Raw genomic sequence first — 16,679 nt, 5'->3', positions numbered from 1 at the left:
AAATGACCTCAATATGAATAAGGGTTGATCAGGGCTGGGGACTCTGTACTGCGCTGGAGAATATGTCGGCGCTATTTAAATAAAACAATGACAATCGGAGGCTGAAAACAGTTTGATACAACGTACGAGACATTTGTATCGCATACTGTATAACAAATTCAGCTCTGCTACATCTGCGAGTCGCATTGGAAATAATGCTGATAAGACGAGAGCAGCATCCGGCATGATGAAAAGTGATGGGAATGATTTGTGACGCCGCTTCTCATGTATCTCCAGCAGGCAGCAGAGCGCTGGGCAGTGCCGGGTAATGCCACCAGGTGCCAGCAGTCACACCTCCTTGGTCTGGAGGAGGGAGTATATGGGAAGCTTAGTGGGTAAGACACGAGGTTGTCATATTTCCTTTCTAACCCTGGGGGCACACTGTGAGATCCAGAGGGAAATGTTAAACAGGATTTACTGGTTTCACACGCTCGCTGCTAGACTATAAGCCATCATTTCATTACCATAACGTCTGCTGCAAGTCACAGTGCACACAGCAGCAGCCAGGGGCTCACAGATGCCAGCGAAGGACGGGGGATTTACGCTCCGGTATCCAGTGATCCGTCGCTCAGGACGCAGCCAGGACACAGCTCCGGTAAGGGAATGGGTACCGGATTGGTGGAAGAATGCGGGCATTGTGTTTGTTCCTGACTCCTGTGCATCCCCAAAAAAACTTTTATGTCTGGGCAGAAAATATCATTCTATGCTTTACGATAATAATAATAATCGTTGTTTCCAAAATACGTTTTGCAAATCACCAAAACTCGTGGGATCAGGACCGATAGCGTAACTCGAATTTCCACTTTGCATGCTGATCTGGAAGCCAAGTGCATCCAGTTCTTTTTTTTTTTTTATGCAAAAATGAAAAATGTTGCAAAGCGGCGTCATCCGTTCCAAAACACAGCGCAATTTGCAAATGTCAAATTTTTTTTTTTTCGGGTGATTTTTTTTTTTTACGGAGATAATTAGCCACCCACAATCGGGTACAAAAAAATATAAAGGGGGGGGGGGGGGGAACTGCATGCAGGGGGTTAACGTGATAATAGTGGTAATTGCTGTTTGGAATACTAATTGTCTCTTATGGAAGGAGGGACAGCGTGTGATTGTGTATCCAGGGATCGTGTCTGTGCTTGTGCGATGATCAGGTCAGAACATAGCCCCGGGCTGGAGGAAGGAGCAGTCTGTTCCCAGCAGTCCACCGAGCTGCCAGGAAGGTCACTTTAGGTTGGGCAGATGAATATTTTAGTGTTTATGACATACCTGAGGGTTAACTGCTACATGTCTACCTCCTCCCAGCCACGGGGATGGAGAAGCTCCCCGTCTACCCGTAGGTGTCTCACCTATACGGCACCTGAGGACGGTCACATAAATACATAACATTCATTTCCACCGGTGAAGAATTAAAACTCGTGGGGAGGAAATATTACTTTTTAATTCCCAAAAAAAACCCGAAGGATTTTATCTTCTGTCTCTTATAATAAAAAAATATCATTATTTATGTATTTCTTGGCAGCAATGATGATTTTTAGCGATTTTCGGTAACTTGATTTTTATGTTTGACAAATTTGCCTTTTATTTTTGTCCTTTGAGTTTTAGCATTTTTATGGGAAGAAATGATAAAGAAAAAGTCGCACCAATCAATCAGACAACGTGACTTTACTTAGGTGGTCTTCGTTCTTTGTAGTCTATTTTGATACATATAATAAGAAGGTTAATGTTTTTCTGGTCAGGAGATTTTTAGTGCTTTATTTTATTCACCCTTTTTCCTTCTTTCCTTCCTAATACAATGTATCACTCATCTCCACAGTAAGATCAGGATATATGTATTTTACATTACAGTTTCCCACGCACTTCGACCTGACTTATCTATTTTTGGAGAAACCCTAGGCAATATGTGCATTAGGGCTGAGCTTTTCCTCTCCAGAAGTCCCTCGTTTGATGGGTTTGGGATGCAGAAAATAAAAACATCTTAAAGCAATTTATTTTTTATTTTTATGATGAGGTAATGTTTCTTTCTGGTCTCATAAGTGGTGATAATCCCACCAGGCGCTGCGCAGAAGTATCAGCTTACATTATGATATCTGAACAGCAGTTTGTAACTGTGGACTGTCTGTCTGGTGAGAGGAGAGAGGATATAATTTACCACAAAGACCAGATAACATCACCATCCGGTTATAAACTGAGAAGCTATGTAGACTGTGGCATCACTATACTCTTCTGTGACATCACTATACTCCTCTGTGACATCACTATACTCCTCTGTGACATCACTGTACTCCTGTGAAATCACTATACTCTTCTGTGACTTCACTATACTCTTCTGTGATATCACTATACTCCTCTGTGACATCACTATACTCCTCTGTGACATCACTGTACTCCTGTGACATCACTATTCTCCTGTGATATCACTATACTCTGACATCTCTGTACTCCTATGACATCACTATACTCCTCTGTGACATCATTGTACTCCTGTGACATCACTATACTTCTATGTGACATCACTATACTCCTTTGTGACATCACTGTACTCCTGTGACATCACTATTCTCCTCTATGACATCACTATACTTCTCTGTGACATAATTGTACTCCTGTGACATCACTATACTTCTATGTGACATCACTATACTCCTCTGTGACATCACTGTACTCCTGTGACATCACTATTCTCCTCTATGACATCACTGTACTCCTGTGACATCACTGTACTCCTGTGACATCATTATACTCCTCTGTGACATCACTATTCTCCTGTGACATCACTATCCTCTTTGACATCTCTGTACTCCTGTGACATCACTATACTCCTCTGTGACATCATTGTACTCCTGTGACATCACTATACTTCTATGTGTCATCACTACACTCCTCTGTGACATCACCGTACTCCTGTGGCATCACTATTCTCCTCTGTGACATCACTGTACTCCTGTGACATCACTGTACTCCTGTGACATCACTATACTCCTCTGTGACATCACTGTACTCCTGTGACATCACTATTCTCCTGTGACATCACTATACTCTGACATTTCTGTACTCCTATGACATCACTATACTCCTCTGTGACATCATTGTACTCCTGTGACATCACTATACTTCTATGTGACATCACTATACTCCTCTGTGACATCACTGTACTCCTGTGACATCACTATTCTCCTCTATGACATCACTATACTCCTCTGTGACATCATTGTACTCCTGTGACATCACTATACTTCTATGTGACATCACTATACTCCTCTGTGACATCACTATTCTCTATGACATCACTGTACTCCTGTGACATCATTATACTCCTCTGTGATATCACTATTCTCCTGTGACATCACTATCCTCTTTGACATCTCTGTACTCCTGTGACATCACTATACTCCTCTGTGACATCATTGTACTCCTGTGACATTACTAAACTTCTATGTGTCATCACTACACTCCTCTGTGACATCACCGTACTCCTGTGGCATCACTATTCTCCTCTGTGACATCACTGTACTCCTGTGATATCACTGTACTCCTGTGTTATCACTATACTCCTCTGTGACATCACTGTACTCCTGTGACATCGCTATACTTCTCTGTGACATCACTATACTCTAAGACATTACTGTACTCCTGTGACATCACTATACTCCTCTTTGACATCATTGTACTCCTCTGTGACATCACTATAGTCCTCTGTGACATCACCGTACTCCTGTGACATCACTGTACTCCTGAGGCATCACTATACTCCTCTGTGACATCACTGTACTCCTGTGACATCACTATACTTCTCTGTGACATCACTATACTCCTGTGACATCACTATACTCTAAGACATTACTGTACTCCTGTGACATCACTATACTCCTCTTTGACATCATTGTACTCCTCTGTGACATCACTATAGTCCTCTGTGACATCACTATTCTCCTGTGACATCACTATACTCTAAGACATTACTGTACCCCTGTGACATCACTATACTCCTATTTGACATCATTGTACTCCTCTGTTACATCACTATACTCCTTTGTGACATCACTGTACTCCTGTGACATAACTATACTCTTCTGTGACATCACTATAGTCCTCTGTAGCATCACTATACTCCTCTACAACATCACTGTACTCCTGTGACATCACTATACTCCTCTGTGACATCACTGTGCTCCAGTGACATCACTATACTCCTTGGTGACATCACTATACTCCTGTGACATCGCTATACTCCTCTGTGACATCATTGCACTCCTATGTGACATCATTGTACTCCTGTGACATCACTATACTCCTCTGTGACATCACTGTACTACTGTGACATCACTACATTCCTGTGACATCACTATACTCTGTGACATTGCTATACTCCTCTGCGACATCACTTTACTGCTGTGACATCACTATACTCCTGTGACATCACTATACTCTTCTGTGACATCACTGTACTCCTGTGTCATCACTATACTCCTCTGTGACATCACTGTACTCCTGTGACATCACTACACTCCTCTGTGACATCACTGTACTCCTGTGTCATCACTATACTCCTCTGTGACATCACTGTACTCCTGTGACATCACTACACTCCTCTGTGACATCACTCTACTCCTGTTGTGACATCACTACACTCCTCTGTGACATCACTGTACTCCTGTGACAACCTTATACTGCATTGCAACATCACTGTACTAATCTATGACATCACCATACAGTCACTCACAATGACAAATTACACAGACTTGGTGACATCGCTCTTATGTCTCTGTGATATCTTCATCTCACCACACATGTTAATTGGCTATATGACATCACTCTACTCCTCTGTGACATCACTATCCAGTCACCCACACAGACAAGTTACAGAGACTGTGTAACATAAATGTTATTCTCTGTGATATCATCACAACATCACACATGTTAATTCGCTATATGGACTGTTATATCATTGTACTCCTCTATGACATCACTGTACTCCTCTGTGACATCACTATCCAGTCACTCACTCACACTGACAAGTTATATAGGTTGGGTGACATAAATGTTGTCCTCTGTAATATCATCATACTATCACACACATTTATTGGCTACAGTGGGTACGGAAAGTATTCAGACCCCTTTAAATGTTTCACTCTTTTTCATTGCAGCCATTTGGTAAATTCTAAAAGTTCATTTTTTTCTCATTAAAGTACACTCTGCACCCCATCTTGACTGAAAAAAACAGAATTTTTTTGCAAATTTATTAAAAAAGAAAAACTGAAATATTACATGGTCATAAGTATTCAGACCCTTTGCTCAGTATTGAGTAGAAGCCCCCTTTTGAGCTAGTACAGCCATGAGTCTTCTTGGGAATGATGCAACAAGTTCTTCACACCTGTTTTTGGGGATCTTCTGCCATTCTTCCTTGCTGATCCTCTCCAGTTCCGTCAGGTTGGATGGTGAACGTTGGTGGACAGCCATTTTCAGGTCTCTCCAGAGATGCTCAATTGGGTTTAGGTCAGGGCTCTGGCTGGGCCAGTCAAGAATGGTCACAGAGTTGTTCTGAAGCCACTCCTTTGTTATTTTAGCTGTGTGCTTAGGGTCATTGTCTTGTTGGAAGGTGAACCTTCGACCAAGTCTGAGGTCCAGAGCACTCTGGAAGAGGTTTTCATCCAGGATATCTTGGTACTTGTAACATCCCTGGCGGCATGCTTGCATAGTGCACCACCTCCCTGTACCTGACCTGCGCTGTGGGTACAGTGTGCATGCTATTAAGGAAATTTAATATTCATTGCTTTCCATGCCCATGGAGAGCAATGTATATATGTTCGGACTATAAGATGCAGCCCCCCCACTTTCCTCCAAAATTTTGGAGGAAAAAAGTACGTCTTATAGTCCGAAAAATACGCTAGTAGTCAGTACGCAACATTTACAAGGATTCTGATTAACCCCATATAAAGTTTAGTTGTTCTAGTAGGATTTTCCTGACATTTTCTAAGTTTCATAGTACAGCATGGTCTGTAAACAGCTTACAACACAGCAAATGGATCTCACTGTCGAAAGTTATCAGTCAGGAAAAGGGTACAAATTTTTTTACAAGGCATTAGATATATCATGCATCACTGTGAAGACATCATCAAAAAGTGGCCACATTGACATTTCCTAGAATTGGTCATTTCTCAAAAATTTATGAAAAAACAAGAAGTAAATTAATCCAGGAGGTTTTTTTCTTATTCATCAAAACTCCCCCAGCACAGTCATGGGGAACAGATATGAGCCTTCCAGAAACTGTTCCCACAAAGCTGGAAGCTACAATTGTCCAAAATGTCTTGTCAGCTGAAGAATTAAAGGAGTTGTCCGCCACTGAAATATTTTTTTTAGGCTTTAATGGTTTTAAAACAATAACAGGAGGTTTACTCACCTTTCACTATCCATGTGGATCCAATGCAGGGCACTCCGAACGTCTGTTATGGCTTTGGAAGCAATGTATGCTCTATTCGAAAGTCACTTGGACCACTGCAGGCTATGATTGGCGGCAGCAGTTAGCCCATCAGTTGACATGTAAAATGAATTATCGGAGAAACATCCAATAATGAGCTCTTCTAGTCACCTGAATATTGCAGGCAATCACAGCCTGCAGTGGTCCAAACAGAGTAGACATTGCTTCCGGAGCCAGCACAGACCTCCAGATCAACCTATTTTGCATCCATGAGGATGAAGAGTGAGTATGCCTAGAAAAAAATTATTTCAGTGTCAGACAACCCCTTTAGGATTTGACTTAGGCCAACCTATAAAAGTCAACCCCATAGCTTTATCTTTTCTCCACCAAACTTTACAGCTGCACAATGCAGTCAGGGGGAAACGTTCTCCTGGCATTCACCAAACCCAGACTCCTTCATCAGATGCCAGATAGAGACGTGCGATCTGTCACTGTGTAATGCAGGTGCCGGAATGCAGCGCACAGAGACACAAGGCGAGAACAGTCAGAGATGATTGTAAACAGTTTTATACAACAGGTATTCTGAAACAAGGGATTAGCAACATGAACAGTGGTTTGAAATATCAGCAAAATACGAAATTTCTCAAAGTAAGGTGCAGTCTCTTAAAGTAAAGTGATGCCCTCAATCATGGGAGACACCACGCAAGTTCTTTAACTGTGCATTTGGCCCTAGCGGGGGTCACCGGTTATTCCCGCTAGGCCGTGAGTCTCCTCCGGACAAATTCAATTAGATCACGTTGTGCTACTTTAGCCCCAACCGTTCCCCTCCCAACCTGAGTACATAAACCCAATTGTCCCCGGTACCGTGGGTGAACAGTGGAAGTGACGGCCCTGCTCATGTACGCAGCTCCTCTGCTTCCGCTGGCGTGACTTTCCTGGGGCAACTGTCTCTCAACTCCTCTCTGCTTGGCCGTTGGAGGCAGTCTCTCGAGCCTTGGATAGGGGGGTCCAGGCCTCGTCTGTCGGCGGGCGACGTCGGGTTCCGCGAACTCACTCAGCACCGCGATCAGGTTCCTAGTCCCCTCAGCAGGCACAGCACTCGGGTCACAACTGTGAGGGATCCGGAGCTCTTTTACCGGTGCCCGGCTGGAGCACCTCTCAGGCCTCTGGATTTGGCCTGTCACGCGGGGTTTCTCAGGACGCAGGGAGCACGTCTGCTCCTTTCTGCTGCTTGGCGCCAAAGACCCCTCAGGTTTGGCGCGCTGGCCTCTTATCTCCTGGAACTCCTTCCTGGAAGTCACCTGATCGGGTCCAGCGTCTGAACCTGCCCTCCCTGCAACTTCCCTTGCATATTTTGGTTCAGCTTGACTGTATCTGGCCAGTAGATGGCAGTCTCGCTCCATCCTTGAAACGTCATGTTGAAGTCCTTTTACAAGCTTTCTTGCCTGTTCTACAACTGCACAGAACAAATTTCCTCCAGAGTCCAGTGGTGGCGGCTTTACACCACTCCATCCGATGCTCGGCATTGTGCTTGGTGATGTACGGCTGCATGCAGCTGCTCGGCCATGAGGCCCCCGGCGGGGGCGCAGTGTTTGTGCTGATGTTATACCAGAGGAGGTCTGGACTCTGCAGATATAGAGTCAGCAGAGCGTTGGTGACTTTTCTGCGCTCTGCTCCTCAGACTCGGCCTCCCGCTCTGTAACGTTATGGGGTCTCCACTTTGTGGCTGAGTTGCTGTGGTTCCTTCCACAATAATATCACTCATGGGTGATGGAGGAAGATTTAGGAGGGAACAAATGTTATGAACAGACTTGTTACCCCGGTGACCCCTATAACAGAACCACGTTGGTCGGGGCCAGATGTTATAGACCAGGGGGTAAGGGGCAGGATGTTATACACTGGGGGCGAGGGGCCAGATGTTATACACTGGGTGCAAGGGGCCGGATGTTATACACCGGGGGGCGAGGGACTGAATGTTATAGACCCGGGGGTGAGGGGCAGGATGTTATACACTGGTGGCGAGGGGCCAGATGTTATACACCGGGGACGAGGGGCCGGATATTATAGACCAGGGGGTGAGGGACCAGATGTTATACACTGGGGTTGAGGGGCCAGATGTTATACACCGGGTGCAATGGTATTGGATGTTATACACCAGGTTTGAGGGGCCGGATGTTATACACTGGGGTCGAGGGGCCAGATGTTATACACCGGGGGGTGAGAGGCCGAATGTTATACACTGGGTGCAATGGTATTGGATGTTATACATCATGGTTGAGGGGCCGGATGTTATACACTGGGTGCAATGGGATTGGATGTTATATGCTGAGGACAAGGGGCCCGATGTTATACACCGGGGGCAATGGGACAGTATAAAAAACCTGAATTACATGATTAAGATGTGTGTCGCAATATTTTTGTCCATATAGTGTATTTCTATATGCACAGTCACTGAATAGGACCGCCCACTGGACTCTTAAGCCCAAAAAGAATAGGGATTTAAATTAATATAATTTGAGTTATAATTTATATTCCCTTCCCAAAACGATACCTAAATCTGCTGTACAACCTGCTGCCTGCAGATCAGACACCGTGGTCAATGTGAAAGGTTCCCCTTAAGAAAACTGAACACTACAATGTAATATCCAAGTTATAAAAAGCCATAACAGGCTTTTCTGTGCAGCGCTGTCACACGTTTTATCTAGATGACCACAGACCCCAACATCTTCTTCACCAGCTACTGTACCCTGGGGACATTATACAAGTCAGCCCTAACCTTAATGCTTCCACATTAAGCAGCAGGTTACTGAGCGCCCATAAAGCAGCGATAACCAAAAGCAAACACATTCATGAGCCAAATGGTGTCTGTCTATATGCAAAATAGATGAGTTCAATGTCTCGGCTCCTTCTGTGCTCCTCGCAGCGCTGGCCTTATTCTCTGTATGTAATGGGGGAGCCTATGGACCCCTCATGTGACTGTAGCCTGTATACAGTATTCGCTAAGGGTAATGACGACAGGCAGAGACGCCCCTGGCTCTAGGTGATCGCAGTTTTCCTGCTCATTGCCTGTGGCTCTTTCCTACATCCTTAACTGTCACAGACGAGGAACCATATGTTATACAGATCTACAGGAAAGAAGAAGCAGAGGGGACGCACATGTTTTATATAGGATCCCCGAGGTGCCGGGAATTCAGATGTGCATATCCATGTACTCATATATATATATATATATATATATATATATATATATATATATATATATATATATATATATATATATATATATATAGATACAGTCACTCCACACTCCATCATCTTGTCCAGATGTTCACCCCAATGTGACTCTTTGTGATCCAATACAGAACTCTACAAATATCATACAGATGCGCTGACCTCCACTCCTCCACTTTGAAAATACAAAACCAAGAAGGAAAGGTCAATGAGGTTATTAATGGTTGTCTGAGGAATTGTTCTGCTGTGGTGAATGTACTTGGGCACAAAAATCATCAAAATCCGCGGCTGGCAGCGCCCTTGTGAAATTGCCAACCAATGATGTCCGGAGACTCTGCAGGCCATGGCAGCACGTTTAGGGTATACAGGCTGTTTAGAGTAGCACAAGCAACATGCAGCCTGGTGTTGTCATCTTGAAAAATGTCTACTGGGACATTTTCACATTCCCTCGTGTAGACCTTCAATATCTCCAGACCAATCTCCGGCTATCATTGCATCCAAGATAAAAGCGGAGCTCATTGCTGGAGAGGAAAGACCTCCATTGCAGCCTCCATTGCCGCCTTGCTCTGCACCATGAAAGTCTTTGAGAGCGGTGGTGTGAGGTCAATGGACACCTATAGCTGGATGTCTGGCTCATAGCCCATTGTCGTGCAGATGCCTTTTGATGGTTTTTGTAGACACTACTTTACACATTAGTCTTGGTATGTGATGTCTAATTTCACTTGCAGTACAGAATAGATCACTACGTACCAATCTTCTGAGAGCACATGGGTAATGCCATGAAGAGGCCTTCACGAAGCAACATCATACCGGTCCTACTTTGAGGATTATGGTGTGGGGTGGCATAATATACGGTAGTCAGACCCCTCTAGTCTTCATTTCAGGTAGACCAACAGTTCAGCATTACATTGATTTGTTGGTGAAAGCAGTAGTGCGGCCATTTCTCCAAAAATGTTCCAGGAGCCGTTTTTCAATATGACAACACCAGGCCATATGTTTCTCACGCTTCCGTGAGCCGCCTGCGTGGCCTAAACACGCTACCATAGTCTGCAGCATCTCCGGACTTGTCTTCAATTGAGCCCACCCACCTGGGACGTCATTGCTCGGTGATTTCATACGAGCTGCCAGAAGTGGATTTTGATGATTTGTTGGATTGCATTCAGCGGCAGCACATTCCTCAGACGACCATTAATAACCTCGTTGATAGCAGCCGAGGCTGTAAGTGCTGGGATTTCTGCATGTGGTTATCATAAACATATTTATACTAAATAAATCCAGATGTTTTGAAAATTTTGTTTCCATTTTATTCATCTTTTGCAGATCATGTCTATCCATCCTGTGATTTCCATAATTTCAAGACTTGGTGAAATTTTATTGCTGAAGAGTATACAATATATGATATATTTGTGCATTAGAATAGTGGGAGATCGGTGGCCTTTTCTGGGTCATGTATGTATCCACCAAGCTTCACTGCCTCTAGCTGCACCACTACATTTCTAGGTACAGATGTGTAAAGTGACCGCCGGCGGTAGCCATGACCGAGCTACTGCTCCATATCTCCCCGGCACTTTACAGGAAAATCGTGTCCCAGTCCCAATGTGCTCTCAGGTATGTGGTGCATCACACTCACTTGTAGGCCAAAGACCTCCGCTGTCCCCAGGCCTCCATCTCCCAGAACCACCACACATAACTTAGGGGTCACACAGTTCGTTTCAACAAGCAAAAGTTTACTGGACAGTTCAAGCTCATCAGATTATAGCACACAATATTGGGCACCACACTTTCCGTTCCTTATTTCCTTAACACAGTGCGCCCTCAGCATCGCTATTCGTTCCTCCTGGACTTTCCCCACGTTCACTGGCTCTCTCAGCCTCTGGGATTTCTAATCCAGTCCCGCAGTCCACCCGGGATCCTTTACCCTCCTTTCTCATGTGGTTCCACATCCATCGCCCCCTGTATGCCAGAGCATAAGGCTCCATAGTACCCATACCGAGCCCTGAGCTCCGGACGTTGCAGGAGTGTCCGCAAGTGATTCTAGTATGGCCTCTCACTGCCATGAACAATAGATACTTGCTGTCGCTAGCAGCCCACTGCACTTGAACTTGACTCTGATCTCTGTACTTCCCTGACTGACTATCAGGAAGTGCCTGCTTCTCACTAGCGGTATCTCCCTCCCACTGTGGGCTAGTCCCAAACATTAACTGTATCTTATCCTATACCTTCAGCTAACTACAGTTACTGTCCTATAACAGTATGTACTAAGCCTGCTGTCCTAATTCCTAATTTATATCTTACCCTATGCTGTTCACTATCATATCACAGTCTATTCACAATATCCACTAAAACCGCAGTCCCTAATTCACATTTCACATAACACATTATATGTATAAAACGCATGACATTATATACATGACGCAATTGGTGCTTTTAGAGCTAGGAATGCGACAATACAGTCCACCACTCTTACAGATGTAGCAAAAGCCTCCTTCTCCAACTACCGATAGGATACCATATATTCACATGCAGCGGTATTTTTTTCTGCATCAAAAATGCAAACTTCCATGTGTTTTTTTTATGAATGTTTATTTTGGGTTCGTTTTTTTTTGCTTCTAAGTCTCATGAATCTCAATGGGGGGAAAAACTGCAATAAAAAACGCGAAAAGAATTTTCAAGATGTGTTTATGAAAGAAAAGCCAAAAACACAGCATGTCAAAAAATGTAAGAAAAAAATCAGCGTGTCAAGGAGGTGTTCAAAAATGTCATTCATATTGCTGTAAATTATTGTGGTTTTTTTTTTCAGTCTGAAAATGAATGAGATTTCTAAGATGTCTTTTATTTTCCCTGGCGTTTTTCGGACCCACTATCCGTTTTTTTAAACACATGTCGTCTTTCATCCTGATTGTGTTTTTTTTCTAATTGAGATCAATGAAAAAATGCACAGAATATGCACCATAGAGAGGCCATATTTTAAAGCGTTTTTCCAGCAATTTTCTGCATTTTTTCCTATGGAAAAATAATGGAGAATAAACACGGCGTGAGACTGTAGTATACAAGTATATAAAAGTATACTCCACTTATCGTTCCTCCAGGCTCGTCAGTGTCACTCTCTCTTTATGAATGGGTGGCCATTGGTTTTCAGAAGGTCTCCAGTAACACTAAATGGCTTTAGCCCCCGTCATGGAGGGTCTACAGACTCTGTAGTGGTGAAAGGGTTTATTTTCCGGACATAGAGTGTCGCTTGGCTCTTGTCCCACTCCATTTCTCTCACACATACAGTACACAGACTAAACCCCCACTAATCCCTCTGAGAAGACCGTCTGGCAATAAGTAGACCCATTCTTCTAAGGGCTCCTGCAAAGCTGGCCGAAATTTCTGGATGCTGCTGCCAATACATCTGACTCACTCCCATGGAATCCTACCTCAGGTTTTTAATTCCCCTAGAAGGAGAACTTTTATAAGAAACGTAAAATACAAATAAAGCATCCATAAGGATACAGAACGACAGCCATCCATCGGAATTGTATGTCCAATTCCGGGATTGTTTTATTCTTACCGATATATCTGTAATTATTTTCTTTATTTAGGATTCCAGCATGATTGCAGAAATAGCGCCACTCTTGCACATGGGTTGTGTGTGCTATTGCACCGTCAGTAGATTGTCATGTGTGCTACTTTTAATAGCCAATAGGTGGCGCTGTGTGCTCTGTTGATGGGTTATGATGATGAAACGATCTACTGATCAGGGAATCAAATATTTACTAATACTCCAAAAAGTTGCAACGAATTAAGCATTTAAAGGGAAATCTAGTGAAAAAGATATGTAATTGATAAATGCACCAATATGATATTAGTAAATCTGTTATCTTAGACCACCGATGATTTGCAAAATGGCTTAAAAGAGAGCTTAAAGGTGTTATTGTACTATAACTAGGGAAGAGCGGACCTGTGGAAGTTTGGGTTTGGACCAAGTTGAGTCCAAAGTTTGGTTCGGGTACCAGAACTTGATCCGAACTTGACCCTGAACCCGAACCCCCACATAAGTCAATGGAGACCCGAACTTTGGTGCTGTAAAATGTCTGCAAAATAGTTGTAGTAAGGGCTATGGAGGCTGCAAAAGGAAGCAAAACAGGGGTAAGAGCAGGACAATTGCCCTGCAAACAAATGTGGATAGGGAAATTACTTAAAATAACATAGAATAAAAAAAATAAATAAATCTTGAACCAGAAAGCTGAGGTCCGAGTGGAGGAGTGGAGCAGTGCCTTGTGTACAGTGTCCATTTTAGGACATGATCAAATATCAAAGTCAAACATCAGAATAATGTCAGTTTGAAGCTAAATACCCTGTCTGAGAACTGACTTTGATAAGTGAGTTTGACATTTGACTTTTGACTTTGACATCTGACTTTGATAAGTGACTTTGACATGTGCCTTTGATAAGTGACTTTGATAAGTGCCTTTGATAAGTGACTTTGATAAGTGACTTTGACATCTGACTTTAATATGTGACTTTGACATCTGACTTTGAAATGTGATGTTGATAAGTGACTTTGACATCTGACTTTAATATGTGTCTTTGACATCTGACTTTGATAAGTGACTTTAATATGTGACTTTGATATCTAAGTCAGATATCAAAGTCACATATCAAAGTCATTTACCAAAGTCAGTTCTCAGACAGGGTATTTAGCCTGAAACTGACATTATTCTGTACACAACGGACACTGTACTTGTGTGTGTATTTTACTGTACTTGTTAATAAATAAATACATGAAAAAAACGATGTGCTACCGTTCTCATGAGGGCATTGCGAGAGCCAAAATGATGAGCACTGACGTCACCGCTCATCAGTCCGTCACTCGCGCTGCCCTCATGAGAATCGTCCGCTGTGAACTGAGGTCATGTCAGTAAGGTTACCTCAGTTCACAGCGGCCGGTTCTCATGAGACAGCGCGAGTGCTGGCCTGATGAGAGCTGACATCAAGCCCAAAACCTTTACCACTGCACCAGGGAAATTGGGAAGAGCCGAGGCTAAGCGCCAGAATTGATGCATCTAATGGATGCGCCGTTTCTGGGGCGGCTGATGGCTGGTCTTATTAGTCTTATTAGTCTGGGAAGGTGGACAACATCCATGGCCCTTCCCAGCCTATTAACAGCCTATTAACATCAGTCCGCAGCTGTCTGTCACTCATTTTATATCTGGACTCACAAATGCTCATTTTAAAATCAGGATTCTGCAGCCATTCTAATATGGATTTTCAGTGTAAGTACACCAGCCTCGCCAGGTCCAATACATTAATTTCAATATGTATAGAGTTTGCGTCTTGAAATGTGGTAACAGATCCACATTAAAGGTGAAATCTAGTTAAAATAAATATGTGATGTGTTATAGTTGCACATAAGAAGATCAAACTGTGATCTTAGAAGCGATGACTGACTTACAGACTAAAATGTCTTGCGGCATTTGAGACAAACATGGGTTAGTCTGAGCATGGATCTGTTACAAAGAGTGCCTTCTGCAGTAGAGGACTTGGCATGACCATGTACATTGACAAGTTACTGATTTTAGGCACAATGCAATGCTTCATTTCACCAGTGGTGGCACTGTAGGGAAACTGAACAGTTACTGCTGGGGTCCATCCAGATTGCAGCTGATTTCATGGTCTCTTAATAGTATGGTCATCATTTTATGTTTGGTAGACTATTCAAGAAAAGAGGAAAACCCATTCAAGCCCCTTTTGGCACTGCTCAACATAATCATTATGACCATTATATACATTATAGGACAACCCCTTTATTAATTAGAACGTGGAGGTAAAAAACAAAACAAAAAAACAATGATCCTCTTTTCCCAGAACCGTCATCACTCCTCTGTGCTCAGTGCTATGCCCCTTGACAGTCTGCCGGCATCAACATTGACTCTAATTGGTTTCAATGTGTTTACTGTTTCTTCTATTTGGACAAAATGTGAGCGCTGCAGCTGATCACTGGCCACTGATTGCCTGCAGCTGTCATGTGATGCCCTGTCTGATGTTGATCTCCGCAGAGGAAGTCTGGGAGGTGGGTATGTAATTTTTCTTCACCTTCCTGGGTCCATTAATAAGGGGTTGTCTAGTAGTGGACTACCCCTTTAAGGTCCCTACTAAATATGAACTATTATCTTGTACTTTGCATGTAGAATCCCGATCTAAGCTTTAAAGGAGATTTTCCAAAGACATACTGATAGGGAAGGTAAATTATGAGCCACAATGGGGACAGTGCCCATAATGTCTGTAAATTGTCTGAATTGTAAAGCACTGCGGAATATGTTGGCGCTATATAAATAAAAAGATTATTATTACTTTTCAAGGAATAAAAGTGATTTTTTAAAGGGGTCAGATTGTGTAAAATTGTCTCCACCTATTGATCCCGTTTCTGCTCATAAGAAATGGCTCCTCAATCACTCGCGGAAAGGGGTCAATAATTGTCTTAGTGAGCATTTTGGTCCATTTCTCAGTAGGAACCTCGGGGGATTGGAGAGATTGAATATCGCTTCTTTCAACTCAGTCTGGGCCATTTTGGATTTTTTCCCCCAGAGAATCCCTTTTTTAGGGCATTTGAACAGGAATTATCTCTGCACTCTTCCTCATAATGTCAGGATATGTCAATACAAACTACTTCTCAACATCGATCATTTTTCCTCTTTTGCCAACATTCACGTTAGCACTTGGCATTTGGCAGAACAAATCCATAGAGGATTCCAAAAAAATATCATCTACATGTAGCGGTTTGTGATGTCACCCAATACATAAATGACCCCATTGTTTCCTATCAGGAACGGGGGGTGAACTGAATTAGCGTCTTATATTGGTGAAATAGATCGGGGAGCGAGGCGGGAGTGTAGATTGTTCATTCAATAGCCTAGCATTTACAGTCTGGCTTATTAAATAACAGTCATGTAATACTATCCCTCCCTGGATTAAGCTGCGTTCCCGGTGAAAGTCTTCAGACTGTCGGCTTCTGTAG

General features: G+C 43.2%; 1 protein-coding gene across 2 annotated transcripts in view; it reads left to right on the top strand.

Moving 5' to 3' along the window:
• The first annotated feature begins 227 nt into the window (after positions 1 to 227).
• SERTAD4 (SERTA domain containing 4) overlaps positions 228 to 16,679 on the top strand; it is a 43,240-nt gene continuing 26,788 nt past the window's right edge. The window contains exon 1 of one of the 2 annotated variants that reach the window (XM_073672003.1): positions 228 to 374. The gene's annotated coding sequence lies outside the window, so the exon portion shown is untranslated. The other variant, XM_073672000.1, reaches the window with a different exon arrangement.

Source organism: Phyllobates terribilis, unplaced genomic scaffold (genome assembly GCF_046119375.1).
Source record: "Phyllobates terribilis strain yellow unplaced genomic scaffold, ASM4611937v1 Scaffold_3__8_contigs__length_932513732, whole genome shotgun sequence".
Taxonomy (NCBI): domain Eukaryota; kingdom Metazoa; phylum Chordata; class Amphibia; order Anura; family Dendrobatidae; genus Phyllobates; species Phyllobates terribilis.
This window is presented reverse-complemented; position numbering and strand designations above follow the sequence as displayed.